Raw genomic sequence first — 15,886 nt, forward strand, 5'->3', positions numbered from 1 at the left:
CGTCTTGCCTTGCATGACTCTGTATTAAAGCAGTAGATCACTTTGTGTAGTTTATGAACTAGTATTGCAACGATTCCTTTTTTACACACTCATCTTTCAAACCTTAAAATATATACTCATGCAGCACTCCACAGCATAGGTTTTGAGTCACACAAGCATTACAAAAAAATCACAGTTCCTATAGTAAGATGACATAATGTCTTGGTAAATCAACTCTTCTGTTTTATGGACAGCGTATACTATCATTACGAATGTTTTTCTCATCCCAATCCAACCAGACGCCTCTTGCTCCACCTCTCAGTTCTTATTTACACTCCTGTTTTAACTGTTCCTGAAAAGGTGGTCTAGCTCACAAACTGCACAGGCCTTAACTTAGGAATAGTCTTTAAACACACAGAAAGAACACATAACCTCATTTTAATTAGATTTCAGAAAAGTCATTTTCTTCTAAGTGCTGCTTACTTGTAGTCTCAAATCTGTAGCGCCAAGATGTCTTTGTTGGTGTACGAACACAATAAAAAATATCAAACACAAGTTGGACAGCCAAAAACAAATAAAGCTAGCAAACAGAAAACAAGCAAATGTGAGTGACAAAAGGCAAAGGCAATGGTAAGCAATGGGGTTAATGTATTTTTAGGTAAGCTTTCATCACAACCCTAATATGTCTTGTCTAGCAGGCTGTGACCTAAAAGAAACAAAACGGACCCCTTCTAGTTTGTGTTTTCACTACCAAAGTTGGACATGCAGTGTTATAGGAGTCTGAATGTCTCTGCTGCACAATGCCTTTGTAGTGGCAAAATATATATACTATCAGCACAGAATGTTAGGGTAATCATTTGTGGTAAATACTACCTACATGTTTGACATATTAATTTCTATAGTATCATCCAATGGCTCTGGGCTTTACAGCCAGTTTGCAGCTTCTGCTACAAAACACGTGATCCCGGTTTTGGAAAAGAAGATCACTTACGCAGTACAAATGTAAGCAATATCTAGGTAATAAGCTAGTGAACAGAAAGTTGATATTTTCCTAACTGCACATGTTCATCATCAGGACAGTAGGATAAACGGAAGTTGTACTCAAACATTCATAAATGGATACCTCACTGAGTTACTAGCAATGAGCGCTGGAAAAATTAGTTGGCACAAAGAACTGGCTCAGTTTTACGGATTTAAATGCACAAATGTAATTTCAGCAATAACTTGATGTAATCATCGTGGGCACCTGGGGCTGTGTTCTCAAAAGTTCCCCCCTTTTGCATCCACGAGGCACTTTATTATTACAGATGAGGCCATAGAGGCTCGCAAGGCCCCTTCTGTAATACCGATTTTGTCAGCGCATGAAGTGCTGGTGTGATCCCTTTGTATGCGGACATGGTCCCTAGCACATGAGGAAACATTTTGTGCCCATCATGTATTGCAGGGGCAAAGGAGCTGTCAGGAGATGCTTCATCACAAAGAGGTGGCAGTCAGTGTGCCTGCATGGAGGTACCCAATAGGGTACTATGAATTATATTAAAATTCACCTGCAAGCAGGTGAAGTCACTTAGTGAACCTGGCTGCAGGGAAATGTTTGCTCCCTTTCAAATGCAGGCTGGATGTCACATGCACAGAGAAAGGTGGATCATTGTGGCTTCAAAGAGTCATATCACCTTTCACTCTGATGGCAGGGCAGGCGCAAGTTTGTGGCCACACTGCGTCAGCATATTCATTGTGATAGGGTGCACTGGCCCAGTCTACGTCTGACACAGTTAAAGATGTGCTGCGACACAAACAAGAGCAGTGTGTACTGTGTGTGGTATAGTCCCTGGTTCGAATTCTCTGTCAGACCATTTTTGTCGCCGCATTGGCTTACCAATGAAATTCAGTGACTACCTCTCAGTGCTTGATGTACAAGGCCATCATACTGTCACAATTCACCAAATCATACATTTTGAAACTACAAAACGTTTTTTCGATATAATAAGTGCAATATTTTTGTGAATCAGAAACATATTTCAAGTATTTACCAACCAATATTGAAATGTAAATAGAAAGAGGGTTGAATGAGACTTCACCCAAATTGTGATTAGCATTTGTATGTATCAATGGTTTGCACTCACCAACACTAAAAAGTTACTCACTCCTCAACGGTAGCGATAATCTATTAGTAACGATGAAACTTTCCCCGTCCCAGAGTTTCCCCTTTAAGAATCGTGTTTGGCAACATAGTGGGATGTGGTGGAGTGAGACCAGCCAGCAGTGCAGAGGACAATTGTCTGCTCCTCCAGAAGTGTTCCCAAAATGAATTTCATTTTAAAAAGTCCTACCATTTCCTTTAGGGATAAATGGTTGCTTTTAAAAATAAGGTTTTCTACTTGGGAATGCAAACGCAAGGATGGTGGTCTGCTGCTCCTTGCAGGCCACAATCCCTGTGTTTCTAGCCACAAATTGCAGCCTGCCTATGTAGTATTCATTAGGCTGGACATCGTGTGAAATTCTGTAACTGGACATTTTGGCCCATATTTATACTTTTTTAGCGCCGCATTTGCGTAATTTTTGGATGCAAAAGCGGCGCAAACTTGCAAAATAGTTTAGTTTAGTTTTAGTTTATACATTTTTATAAAGCGCATAGCTACCCTAGGGCATCCCAGCGCTAAAGGTACAGAGAAATCCAAGACACATGAAAAGACACAACTAATGACTTAAAAGAATGGTTTTCAGTTTCTTCCGAAATAAGGATTCAGAAGGTTCATGGCGAAGCTCAGAAGGTAAGGCATTCCAAAGATGGGCAGCCTGGATAGTAAAGGAGTTTCCACCCCATGCTCTATAGACACGGGGTATATGAATCTGCCGAGCTAAAGAAGATCTAAGGCGTCTTCGCGGGGCGTGAATATAAATGTGTTTTCTAAAAAAGGAAGGTCCTTTGTTATGTAAGGCTCTGTGAGTGATGCACATGGATTTAAAATGTATGCGATGTTTGACCGGCAGCCAGTGGAGAGCCACAAGAGCCGGCTTGGCAGATAAATGTCTCGGGCAGTCCATAAGGAGCCTAGCTGCAGCGTTCTGAACAATCTGCAGCTTCCTTAATACGTATTCCGGGGAGCTGAAGTAGAGGGAATTCCCATAGTCCAGGCGGGAAAGAATTAATGCCTGGACCAGGATCCTTCTGGACAGAGGAGGGAGAAGATTGAGAATCTTCCTAAGTGATCTGATAAGGCCAAAACAAACCGAGGAGATTTTCTTAGCTTGTGATTCCATCGTAAGACAGGAATCCAGTATAAAACCTAGGCTTTTTACCTGTCTTTTAGGGGACGGAAGACTGGCAAAGGTCTCTGAGTAACAAGATAAAGGGGAGGCAGGAGAGCCATTGCCTAAAATGAGTACTTCAGATTTGCCGTCGTTGAATTTAAGCTTGGATTGAATCATCCAGTCACTTATGTCCTTCATACAGCCGGATAGATTTGCAGAGGGAGACTTTGCAGTACTGGAGAGAGAGACGACTAATTGAGTATCGTCGGCGTAGGTGATCACTGAAAGATTGTAGGGGGCAACCACTTTGGCCAAGGAGGATAGATAGATATTAAAGAGGCTTGGACTTAAGGAGGATCCCTGAGGGACTCCACATACTGAAGAAGTGACATTAGACAGGAAAGAGCGGTCTAAAACTTGAAAGGATCCTCCAGTAAGAAAGGAGAACAGCCAAGAAAGCGCAAGGCCTCCCACGCCTATCTTACGGAGTCTATCACAAAGAAGAGAGTGGTCAACCGTAACAAAAGCTGAGCTGAGGTCCAGGAGAATATTTGCTACATGTCCTCCCTTATCTAAAAGATGATGGGTAGATTCGGTCACCGTCAGAAGCGCAGACTCAGTGCTGTGTTGTGCTCTAAAACCCATTTGGGAGGGGTGAAGGAGCATATTACTTTCAAGATAGTTCATAAGCTGTAGATTTATATGCTTCTCTAGTATCTCAGCTACAATGGGGAGAAGAGTAATGGGTCTGTAATTATCCAGAACCAAGGGGTCAAGTTTGGGCTTTATAAGGAGAGGTTTTACAATGGCGTGTTTGAGCGATTGGGGGAAGAGGCCCGCGGTGAGAGAAGCATTGAGAATTTTCGTCAAAGAAGGAAAACAACATCTGCGGCTTTTATAAGAATAGACCGGGAGCAGGATCCAAAGGGGGGCCAGATTCAATAGCACTGAGTAATTTAAAAGCTTGCCCATCTGTGAGCGGTAAGAAGGCAGTTAGTGAGGGTCCGGTCCGTAGGGAATTCCCTGCCAGCTCATCAGAAGACATCTGGTGGGAGGAGAATGAGAAATCCGTGTAGATCCTCTCAATCTTGTCCTGGAAATGGGCTGCTAGAGAGTTAAAATGAATAACAGAAGCTTCAATCGGGGAGGTCGGTGTAGGAATAATAGTAAGCTCTTTAAAGATCTGGAATATTTCTTTCTGAGAGTTAGCGGAGTCCTCTATTCTCCTGCTATAGTAGCTGGCTTGGGCTGTCTTAATGTTCTGATGATAATTTCTAATAGCTTGTTTGTACTTTTCTTTAGCTAAAGAGCCATAGTCCTTTCTCCAGATTCTTTCTAATTTTTTACAGCTTGTTCGAAGTTCTAATTGTAAGGGGGAGTACCATGGTCTAGATTTAAGGTGGGGTTTTTGTGATCTGAGTTTGATGGGCAGTGCTAGATCCAGGGTGGTGGAGATCCAGCTATCAAAGTGTTCAGGGGTAGTCAAAGGAGAGTCACCGCTGAACCTAGTGGAGGCACGAAGTGCAGCACACCAAAGATTATGCGATAATTTAGACCAAGTGCGGCTCGAGGTGGTTAGCTTAGGTTGAGGGTCTCTAGGGAGATCATAGGGAAATTTAAATGAAAGGAGAAAATGATCAGTCCACGGTAGAGGTACTGACAGAGAGATGGCAAAATCTGGAATATTGCTGAAAAGCAGATCCAGAGTATGGCCTTTCACGTGAGTACGACCCACGACCAATTGAGCCCTGTCTAGCGCATTAAAAGAGGCCAGCAGGGATTTTGCCGAAGGGCAATCCTGATTATCCACATGAATATTAAAATCCCCGAGTACCGTTAGATTGGGGGACTTACCTATGAGGCCGGCCACAGCATCGGGGAGCGCTTCTAAATAAGAGGTACACAGGCCAGGTGGACGGTAAAGAAGAATACCCGAAAAAGTAAAAGTAGCAGATAGTTGTAGGGAAAAGGTCATACCTTCACAGTCAGGGAGCTTAAGAGGCGATGTCCGACACTTAATGGTCGTTTTGTGAATAATTGCTATCCCACCACCTCTATTTTGAGACCTATCTATATGGGTAATGGAATAGGAAGGGGGCAGAGATTCACATATATCAGCTGATGAATCCTCATTGAGCCACGTTTCCATTAGGAACAAGGCATCAGGTGTAGATTGCTCCAAGAGTGTATATATGTGTAAGGCATGCGCTGGTAGAGAACGGCAGTTGAGAAGTAACATGTTACCCAACTGAGGCTGAGGGGGAATAAAAGGAGCAGTGGGGGGAGTCCAGAAACAATCAGGACATGAAAAGCCAGTGAGGGAGTGAGACATGTTTATCCTAGCGGGGCATGGCGGATGACTTCTAAAGGCAAGCAGTTGAGAGGAGGAATAGCACAGCCTATTAATAGGGATAGGGGCAGCATCCCCGGGCCCTGGGCGCGTCAGGGCGTGGATGGGCGCAGACGGGCTTGCCTTTCGCGCGCCTTTGGTGTGCCAGCGGTGCGCCCGCTGCGTGCGGCCGCTGCGCGGCCGGCGGCCACCCAAGCTTAAATGAATCATATGGGCGTGCCAACCAAGCTCCACACAAACAACCAGAGCGGAGACCAAGATGGCCGCCGCAAAACGTCCAGATAATGGCCGCCGGTTAGGGAAATGAAAATGCCTAAAAGCCTCAAATTGAAATAGTCCCAGTAAAAAAATCAATGGATTAAATAGATAAAAATGCTTTAAAATGAATTACAACCCCCCCCCTGCTTCCCCTATTGTAAAACTGCCCAAGGTAAAAGATAAAAACGGTATCACAGAAAAACGAGGCACAGCAACAAGTGCTGATTTAACAAAATAATATGCACCCCCGATATGATGTCAACCAAATTCTAAAAATTCTTAAGTAAATACGATAACATGCAGCAATAGGAGAGATAGATAGTGCAAGGAAGTTCGATACTTAGACCAAATACAATTGTATTTTGTAAGTTTGCGCCATTTTTGTGTCAAAATGCGGCGCTAAAAAAGTAGAAATACGGGCCTTTGAGTTGTCACTTGTGCAAAATGCAACCACTTTTTGCTGCCAGTCTTTCCATACGCAAGACCCTTGTTTCTGTCTGGAGAGGGTTGCGAGGTTTGCCAGGCTAACTGAGAACCATGTTTGAAGGGGGTGAATGAGGCACAATCTAGGCCACTGAAGTAGGAGGACATCCCAACAAAAAGTACTATTGAATGTGATAAGGCCAAGCATTGTATGAATTGTGGGAGCTCTGGATTTTGTTATGGCATCAGAGATTTGTATGCCCAGTTGATCACGTATTCCTTGAATGTATTTATGTGTTACATGTGTGTTACAGGCCATATGGACCTGAATTGTTTTAGGGCATAGATGCAACATTAGTAAGGTAACAACTCGACTGCCCCAATAGAATGACTTAAACTCGCAGAGTTAGGCTAGGAGCAAAAGGGTGCTGACTTTCTGAGTTTTTGCAATAGAAGAAGGCACCAAACGTGGCAAATCGCATAGCCAAATAGATATTAGAAAGGTCATCCATGGTTGAGCAGAGCTACAAACGTTGACTGCGGTCTAAGTTTAGAAAATGGAGTGTGACTTATGTAGAATGGGGTATTGTTTTGTAGCTTTTGATCCAGAACTGAGAATTCGTTGGAGTCGTTTTTTGGATTTAAATTGTGTGCTTTAATAATGATGATTAATATGCCTTTTTGCACTTGGTTTTGATACACAAACTTAATTAACATGACTGCAATTGAAACAAAATTCCTACGATGTGAAGACGTGTGTTTGTTAATGTCTTTTAGTTATGTCACATTTCCTTGTTAGAACACATTTTAGACAAAATGGTTTGGATCTGTGTCACTCATTCCTGCTCTCCCAACCCCCCCCCCCATGCATCCTCTACCCCACAAGATCCACAGCATGCAATTAAAATGAGGTCATATTTGTTTAGTTGTATTGCTGTATTGTTTTGCTAGTGATGTACTTTCTGTGATGTGGATGTAAGAATGCAGCAAGTATCTATCTCGTTTCTTCAGTGAGTTCATTCACTCAGAGAAAGTCTTATTCTTCAATGTTTCATATTTGTTTAAATATCTATGGATGACATTAGCATAGAGGATGTTGAATTTGTATAAGCACTTGAATGATGTTTGTGTGTTAATGTATTAATCTTGTGTTTTGATTTACTAAATAAATTATACTTTTGCTCACACCATGACGACTTTGCAAATTGCTAATGTTCTATGCAATAATTTTCTGCAAGAACCCTATTATTTTGGGGGTGAGTTAGAGATTTCCTGATCTTTTCTATGCTGCTAGGGTTGCTGCCTGATGTTCTTGTGCTTATGCTGTTCATTTGGGACTTAGAATATTTCTTGATTTTCACATACTCTGTATAACTTAAAATTTGAGAGTCTTCTTGTCATTAACTCTGTACCTCTAATTTTGAATGTTTGTTATAAACTTTTTTAACTTTTCAGTGATCTCAACCTCAATTATTGAGTTGCCCTCTTTACTTATTAAACTGTTGTATACTGCTAATTTGATGTTCTAGAAGGTGTGTTAATGTGGGACACATTGCCTCATGAAATTGAGGTTTAACACCTTCTCCGATTCAGTAAATTGTAGTAGAACCAAATGAGGTAAATTTTGGGGTGTCTAAATTTTGGGGTATGATTTTGGTCCTACAACTTCCCCCTATGCCCAGGTACATGGAGTGAGATGGACACTGCAGTAGGTAACACGGAGGTCTGATAAGGTATACGTTTCTGTAGATGTGGCAGGGGTATGAGTCAACCAGGCATTAATGTGTGAAAAAGAGTATTATGTGAACCACCTTGTTCTTAACAAATATCTGTCCATTATTTTTTATGTTGAATCAAATCCATGAACTTTGTTGTTAATCTGTTTATCACAATATAGTTCGAGGAACATCGCTTCTGGGAAACGATGAAGTGAATAATGGTGAACACTGAAGGTGTTTCTCTTTCACACAATCAAGACAATATCCTTGGTAAAAGTGAGCACTGAGGTGATTGTGGTCTGAATTCTAGGAACATGATTTGGATTTTGCACTGTTGAATTTTAGTTAATATTCTACAGATCAGATATTGTCTGGGCTTTCGCAGAAAGCTTGTCAATGCATTGTCAAAACATGTTTAATTGACGCATTGCTCAGAAATGGATGTATGACAAACCATTCAAATTACATTAAAGTTTCAAAGAAATCAGAAGAGTATTGTTTTTGACCGGTACTGTGCCAAAACCACCAGACTACTGCACTCCTTCTCCACTGCCATCTGCATAGATTTCACCTTAAGGAAAATCAAAACTGTAGCACTGGGCAGGAAAGTCAACAAGGGGACGGCTGGCACTTTAACGGTAATAAGATCTTGAAAGAACTGTCATACAAATATCTGAGGGTCACCATTGATGCAAGGTACACTTTTGCCCGACATATGGATGCAGCTGAAATTAAAGCTTTGGCCCTCCAGCTGTCTTTATCAAACGTATCATGAATGTTGTGGGGAGCAAGCCTTCTCCCACTCTTGAAGGTAGTGAGGCCAAAAATCATTCCATCAGTGACTTATGGTAGTGAAATTCTGTTGGGGAGCAATGGCAAGCTTCTGAGCAAGCTTGCCACCAGGATATATAAGTTTGCCCTTCCTCTGCTGAGATCTTCCTCAGCTGCCCAGATCAGACTCGAATTCGGCATTCTCAACCAGCGAGTGGTAAGGGCAGACGTTCCTAAACTTTTGCCACAAACTTCAGCTTGCCAGGAGAGGTAGCCCCAAGGCCATACTGGGGGAAGAAATTCAGTTGGTGGCCCCAGACATTCTCACCTTTTGTACCTTAATGGCATCAGTAGCATTTTAAATGTGGGGGAGCTCTGGGCCTCCCACACAAGTCAAAATGCTTTTAAGCAATGCATAAAAAATTGTGTGCACTCATTTTCATGTCAGACGACATGGATGTTCTAGCAAAGTGCAAGCACATGTAAGCTGTTATCAATTCATACAAAGGCAATTTTTACCAAACCTGGTCTGCACATACTCAAAACACAAAAAAGCAAGATTCATGGCCATTAGCCTTGGCGAATGGCCATTCCTAAAACATCTAGCCAGGTGGTGCCAGACCTCAGAATTAACAACATGCAGGAGGTGTGGAATGTTTGACTAATCTTTCTACCATGTCATCAGCAGTTGCCCAGCCTTCCTTGAGGAATGGAAATCTCTCCTTATTTTGGAATTGAACAAATAGGGCATATGGTCATGTCGGCAGGTAATCAACAACTCTCTTAACCCTGATAACATCACTCTGAACATCTCGCTGGTCAAGTTTGTGGTGCTAGCGGTCAAGAAGCTATGCTGCATAGGGGTACCATTGAGTTGTGTTAGCCTGAGCACCGTACAGTATTGTTTGCTGGTGTCTCCTCCATAAATGCAGTTCTTTTGTCTGAACTATCCAATGACTACCAAAGTGCTACACATGTCCTTGGTTACAGTGATGTTTGCTTTTTTACTTGTTCACATTCATGTTTCTCAGTGAAATTGTATTGTAATTTTGCTTTTATTTTAATAATTTGATTGTGCACTCAGACATTGCTGAATGCAAACTGCTATACAGGAGCTAGTGTTAGATGCGAGCATTAATGCTCTCCACCCATTCTTCGTGGAGTAAGTCTACTGTTGCTCTTAATACTGCACTTTGTGCTGTGCGACTCCAGCCACTGGTCAAGCACTTCAGAAGCTCCTCTGTTGCCATCCTTTATATGGCACTTTGCACTTTGTTTTATTACCTACGGGACCTCTTCTATTGGCTAAACGTGTAAGACCAATCCTAAAGACGGTTTTGATTGAGACGAGAAGTCTGAAGTTCATACCCAAGATTGCTGTGGGAGGAACTGCACGTCCCCTTCCCTAAAAGATCCTGCCTTAAAAGCTCACTTAAGGTGTTTTTCTGGGGAAAAGACCAACTGGTTAACCCATTTAGGCCCATATTTATACTTTTTGGTGCAAAACTGTGCTAACGCAGTTTTGCGTCAAAAAGTTTACCACTGGCTTGCGTCTTTCCCAAGCGCCAGACAGGTGCCAAATTTATGGAATGCCGCAAGCTGGCACTAAGCTTGGGCTAGCATAAAAAAAAAAGATGCTAGCCGGGTGGGAGTGGCGGTATGGGTGAAGGGTGTTTTGTGTCAAACAATGACGCTAGGCTGGTTAGAGGCAAACAAAAATGCCGCTAACCAGCCTTCCGTCATTTCCAGATGCACAACCATCAAAAACATGACTCCTATCTTAGCAAAGACAGGAGTCATGCCCACCACCCCAATGGCCAGCACAAGAGACCAGTGTCCCCTAGGCATGACCAATGCACCCAGTGCCATGCAGGGGGCCCCGTGTTAGAGCCCCCAATGGCACTGTAAAAACAATTTCTATTTACTTACCCATACTTACCCTACTTACCCAGGATGGGGTCCCACATCCTCTGGTGTCCCTCTGGTGTGGGTGGGGGTGTTCCTGTGGCTTGAGGTGGGCACCTGTGGGCCCATTCCATGGTGTTTGGCCACGGAAATGGGTCCACAGGTCCCCTAATGCCTGGTCTGACCCAGGTGTTAAATAGTGGCTCTAAGCAAGCTTAGCACCATTATTTGGGTCTGCATCCTACCCGTGCGTCATTTTAGCATGGGGAATAAATATGGTGCTAAGGGGATAGCGTCATTTTTTGGATTGGAACGCCTACCGTGCATTTCATTGACACAAGGTGGGATGCAACATCCAAAAAATGGCACTAACTCCAATATTTCTACGTTAGACGTGTCCAGCGTCAAAATATAAAGATGGAGTTAAGTTTGTGCCGCATTTGTGTAGAAAAAATGACACAAATATGGCGCAAACAAAGTATAAATATGCCCCTAATGCCAGTGCAAAGGCATTAGCTAATCCCATCTCTATACTGAAGGCATGTCTTTGAATAGAAGACTGCACCCTTTTCTTCTGATTTAAAGGACTAATTTGTTGCCCTGTTGGTTTGCCACTGTTACCTGACAGGGTGTGTAAGAAAAACCTGGGAGGGTAGTATAAATCTGCCACTACATAACAAGGCTCCCTCAAATGTCCTCAGCAACTATAGACAAACATCAATTTAAGATTCAGCAGGAAAGATTTTAGCCAAAAGATTCCTTGAGAGTCTTCAATATTGGGCAACTAAACACACCATTATCCTGCGAGAACAAGCAATCTTTAGCGCCATCTGCTGATTGTCGGATCATATAGCAGTGGTAAAGTATATCTTGGAAAGATATGCGGGAGTTCTAGAAACAACATGCATCTGCCTGATTCCTCCCTTGAGTGGCCCAACATCTAGACCATCTCTACCTCCTAGTGCCATTTACCATAGCCAGACTCTCAGAATAGTTTACAAACTCCCTTCGGTTGAACCTATTAATCTCTGACTAAGGCTATATTCTTCATCTTGAGGAGGCTGCAAATCCTTTTAAGCCATATATAATATACATTTAGTTGCTAAATTGTATTTATAATGCTATGTATGCCCTTCAAAACCGTGTAATACATCAATGTAACTTGATAATAATTTATACAAATATTTTCTTTTCTTATAGTTCAGTAAATCTTTACATGTTTTTTTACTACTACCTACCATGCGCAGTCAGTTACACTAAGGATGCAGCACAGGTGTTGCCATGTGACAACTCAAGGACTGGTGCGTTAGATGACTTGTGCTCTTTCTGATGTGAGCATCAAAATCGTGTTGATTTCCATTGATGAAGCAGAAAATGAAGGTTTTGATTTATTAACGCTTAAACGTAGTGCTGAAATAATCATGTGTGATATTAACCGAATTAATTAAGATTGTACGGGGACAAAATGTGCCCTCAGAGTAGTTTGCCATCATTTATACGCGTGCTTATATAACGTGGTGAATTAGAATTGCACTAATCCGACATAATCATAAACGTGTGCTACGATTTGCTTGTTTGAAATGTTTTAGCTTAGCATTACTTTAGCAGAGGCTTTGGCCTAGTTGCCTGGTCTCACGGTTTAGATGCTCGTATTTTTCCACTGTGCTATTAAACGTGTATTTTTGCTTGAAGCTGTACTTTTCCACAGAACCTGTTCACATGCTTATCTTAAAGTTGGTGCCAGCCTGGCATATTTTCCTTTAATTCAAGGTCGACTTGCAGGTGCGGACAATGGAGGCTCTGAGAGTAAGCTAATTGGGAAACAATGTTGCAAATTACGTACCCATCTCCAAGGATAATGTATGCTTAAGTAAAAGCTTGAGAACTGTCGTGTTTGATTGGTCAATTTGAAGCTAACCTATGAACCCACCAATGGAGACCTTACAGGACTTGAACTGTTGTCTATAAAACCCAGGTGCACGAGAAGAAGGTAGCCATTACCAGCTCGATACCCGCCATTTTGTAGTCTTCGTAGCTAGTATGGCCCACTTTGCTGCGATACCATTTTGAGAGACTTTGACGCTTTCTCTAATCGAGAGAAAGAGACTTTTAATGATTCTTGCCCTAGAGACTGTAACTTTGATTTGATCCCTTTGCATGAAGTATTAGTTTTACCTTGCCGCCGTGAGGCAATTGCCCCGTCCACCCCTGCCCCTTTGTCCCGTCCCATGCTGGTCGAGAAACGGTACCCATGATGACCGAAGAACGGTACCTGTGAGACGAAGACTTCCTTGTATGCTGATCGTAATTGGTAAATATGAAAGGAAATTGTAAAATTGCATTGTGTCTCTTTTAGGTAACCAACTGCTGATTTTGGTAAGAGCCCTAGCTAGGAGTTTTCTAAATTAATGTTGCTAAATTGTTTTTGCATGAAGTCCCACATGCCGATGCTAATTTGAGGTTAGACGAGGATTCCATATGTTGCACGATGCAATTGAGATCTTGTTATGCTGACTAAATGTACGCAATTAGTTCATTACAGATTATCGTATTAGTGCTTTGCATAGCCATTATCGAATGCCTTGTGATTCAAATGCTTCATAGACTACACTTGTTTCGACGTTATGGACAGCTATTAATGTTCATATATGTTTATCATTTGGTGTTGAGACACATTTATATTGTGCTAGCTTTGTTAATATAGGGAAATAAATCCACTAACTTTGCAATAAACTGGTGTGGTTATTCCTGACTGAAAGGTCAGGGTTCGCCGAAATGTATTCTGGATGAATTGTAAAGTGTTATGTTGTTCAAGGTGTTGCTTATGTTCGTTATTGATTATTGATTTGATGCGACTGATCGATATAATAGTGCAGAGAGTTCCCACTAAGTCAAAAGATTCATCGGCCTAAAGAGCGTCCAAACGTAGGTAAATTTGTTACCACGTTCCGCTCTATCAGTAGATGGTAGCAGAGGACGGTTTCGTCTTTTGGGACCCTGTACTATTAAAGTACATGGTGTCGAACTAACGGTTACGCATTTTGAGACCCCATTCGAAAGGTTGAATTAGATTTTCTGGGATAAAACGATTGACAAAATGATGATGGGCTAGGTCCACCGCGACTTTCCCGGGATCTCGGAGCTTGCGAATGGAGAGAACGGAGGTGTGGAAACAGCGTTGGCGGTACTAGTGATGGTATGAGTGAAGTTAGGGTTTTGCGCTTGCACAGCTTATTGCCGCAGGGTGTATGAAAAGGTTGCGAGGATTTTCTTTTAAGGATAGCGGAGGTGCGACTCCGAGTGTAGAAATAGAGAAGTCGTCGAACTTCATGGAGATAGCGGAGGTGCGGCTCCGAGTACGAGAGTAGGGAAGTCGTCGAACTTCAAGTGCGTCTGGCGCTTTGTGCATAAAAAGGTCCACGTGGTTGTTGTTGTTGAGACGGGCCCTGCGAGGTCAAGAGACTCCGGAGTATGTTGATCCATGTTGTGGTCTGGGCGGTTTAGTAGGTTGATCGGGCGTGGTCAACAAGTCGGGTACGTGTGTTAAGGAGTGAAAGAAACTTCGACTTCGGGCTTTGACAAGATTCTAAGTGCACTAGAACAGATCATTGACAAGTTGAGAGTAGGTCTGCGGGTCAGATTTGCTTGCGAATGTGGGGACTGAGAAAGACCGAATAGCGGCCGAGGCTGGTGAAAGAGATCGAATAGTGGCCACGGTTGGTTAAAAGTCCCTAAGGTCCTAAAGCGACTGTGTTACCTTTCCTGTAGTAAACCGACAGATCTGTTTTATTTTTTTGGTAGCTCGCAATCTATGCAAGAAGTTGTTACGAAGAGAGGTGAGTGAAGGAGGACTAGCCGCGAGGCTTTGTCAGCCGCAGTGTGTGTGAGTGTGACGTCACTAAGAGACGCGCTGGGATAGGTTGTTTGCAGAGAAGGGTCGCGCACGGATTGGACGCAGTCCGTGGGACTCGATTGGGAGGGGAAAGGCAGGTGAAGAGTATTCCGGGAATAAAAGTCACCTATTGATTACAAATTTTGTGCAATTAAAGTTACCTATTGATTAAAGTTTTGTGGAATTGAAGTCAAATATTGGTTATAAACTTGTGAAAATAGAAGACGAGAAAATGAAATTCCTTAAAGCATTTAGGAGCGCAATGAAGGGGGAGTCTTACATTAAAGCGAACGTAGGAGAGGAGACTCCGCCTGAGGGTACACCAGCTTACATTGTAATGGAAAAAAAGGGGGTAGCTCCGTGCCTTTGGCTAAAGCAATGGCATAAGTTGACAGAAAAACATGGGAGCGTAGCGTTCCCGATATACGGGACATTCAATATAAAGATTTTAGAAAATTTGAGATTCACGATGTACGACATGAAGGTGCCTCCAAGGCCAGCACAGTTTGAGGCTCTAGCAATTTGGGAACTAATGGCCAGACAGCAACAGCAAAAGAAGTTTGAGACCAGAATGAGGAAGGTAGAAAAGACACTAGCGGATGCTAGGTGGGATAATGCACAGAAGGTGTGGAGATCAGATGTGTTGCAGGGGATAAAATTGTTCCCAGCAATTACTAAGGAAGGAGAAGAGACAGGTAAGAAAGCTACCTGTAAGACAGACAGAAAGTGTTCTAAGGATAAAGAGGATGAGGAAAAGTTGAGAAGAGAAGAGGAGTTAGAAGATGAGGAGTTGATAATGCAATTGCTGAACGACCGTCCACCGCCTTATGCAGAGAATGGACAAGGTCCAAGTACCAGTTCTGCCCCTCCAGCACCGATACAGAGCAATGAAACCCAGAGTTCAGGAGCATCATCGGGATCTAAGGACCCGAGTCTGCTGCTCACCCCGCAGATACCGCAAGTTAGGAGAATATATCCAGATGTGCCCGAGTTGAAACCAGCGGAAAATTATCAGCCGCAGATGCCAGGGTACTACAGTAGTGACAACAGTGCAGGAATGATTCTAGATCCAACCGTAAGGGGAGTACAGAATGGTTGCAACCCAACAATGGCACAAGCTGAATTAACTCAGTTTATGATGCCTCAAAAGCAGATGCAGGGATGAAACGCTCATGCTCAAATGACGGGGAGTCAGATGGGCATGCCGGCAATGATGGCCCATAATATGGGGATGAACATGCCTCAGAATATGGGAAATGGACAAAATCCAGATGCGATATCACTGCCCATTACCGTAGGTCCAGTGGTACCTCTGTATAGTCAGCCTAATTCGGGTCT

The sequence above is a fragment of the Pleurodeles waltl genome, chromosome 10, assembly GCF_031143425.1.
Source record: "Pleurodeles waltl isolate 20211129_DDA chromosome 10, aPleWal1.hap1.20221129, whole genome shotgun sequence".
Taxonomy (NCBI): Eukaryota; Metazoa; Chordata; class Amphibia; order Caudata; family Salamandridae; genus Pleurodeles; species Pleurodeles waltl.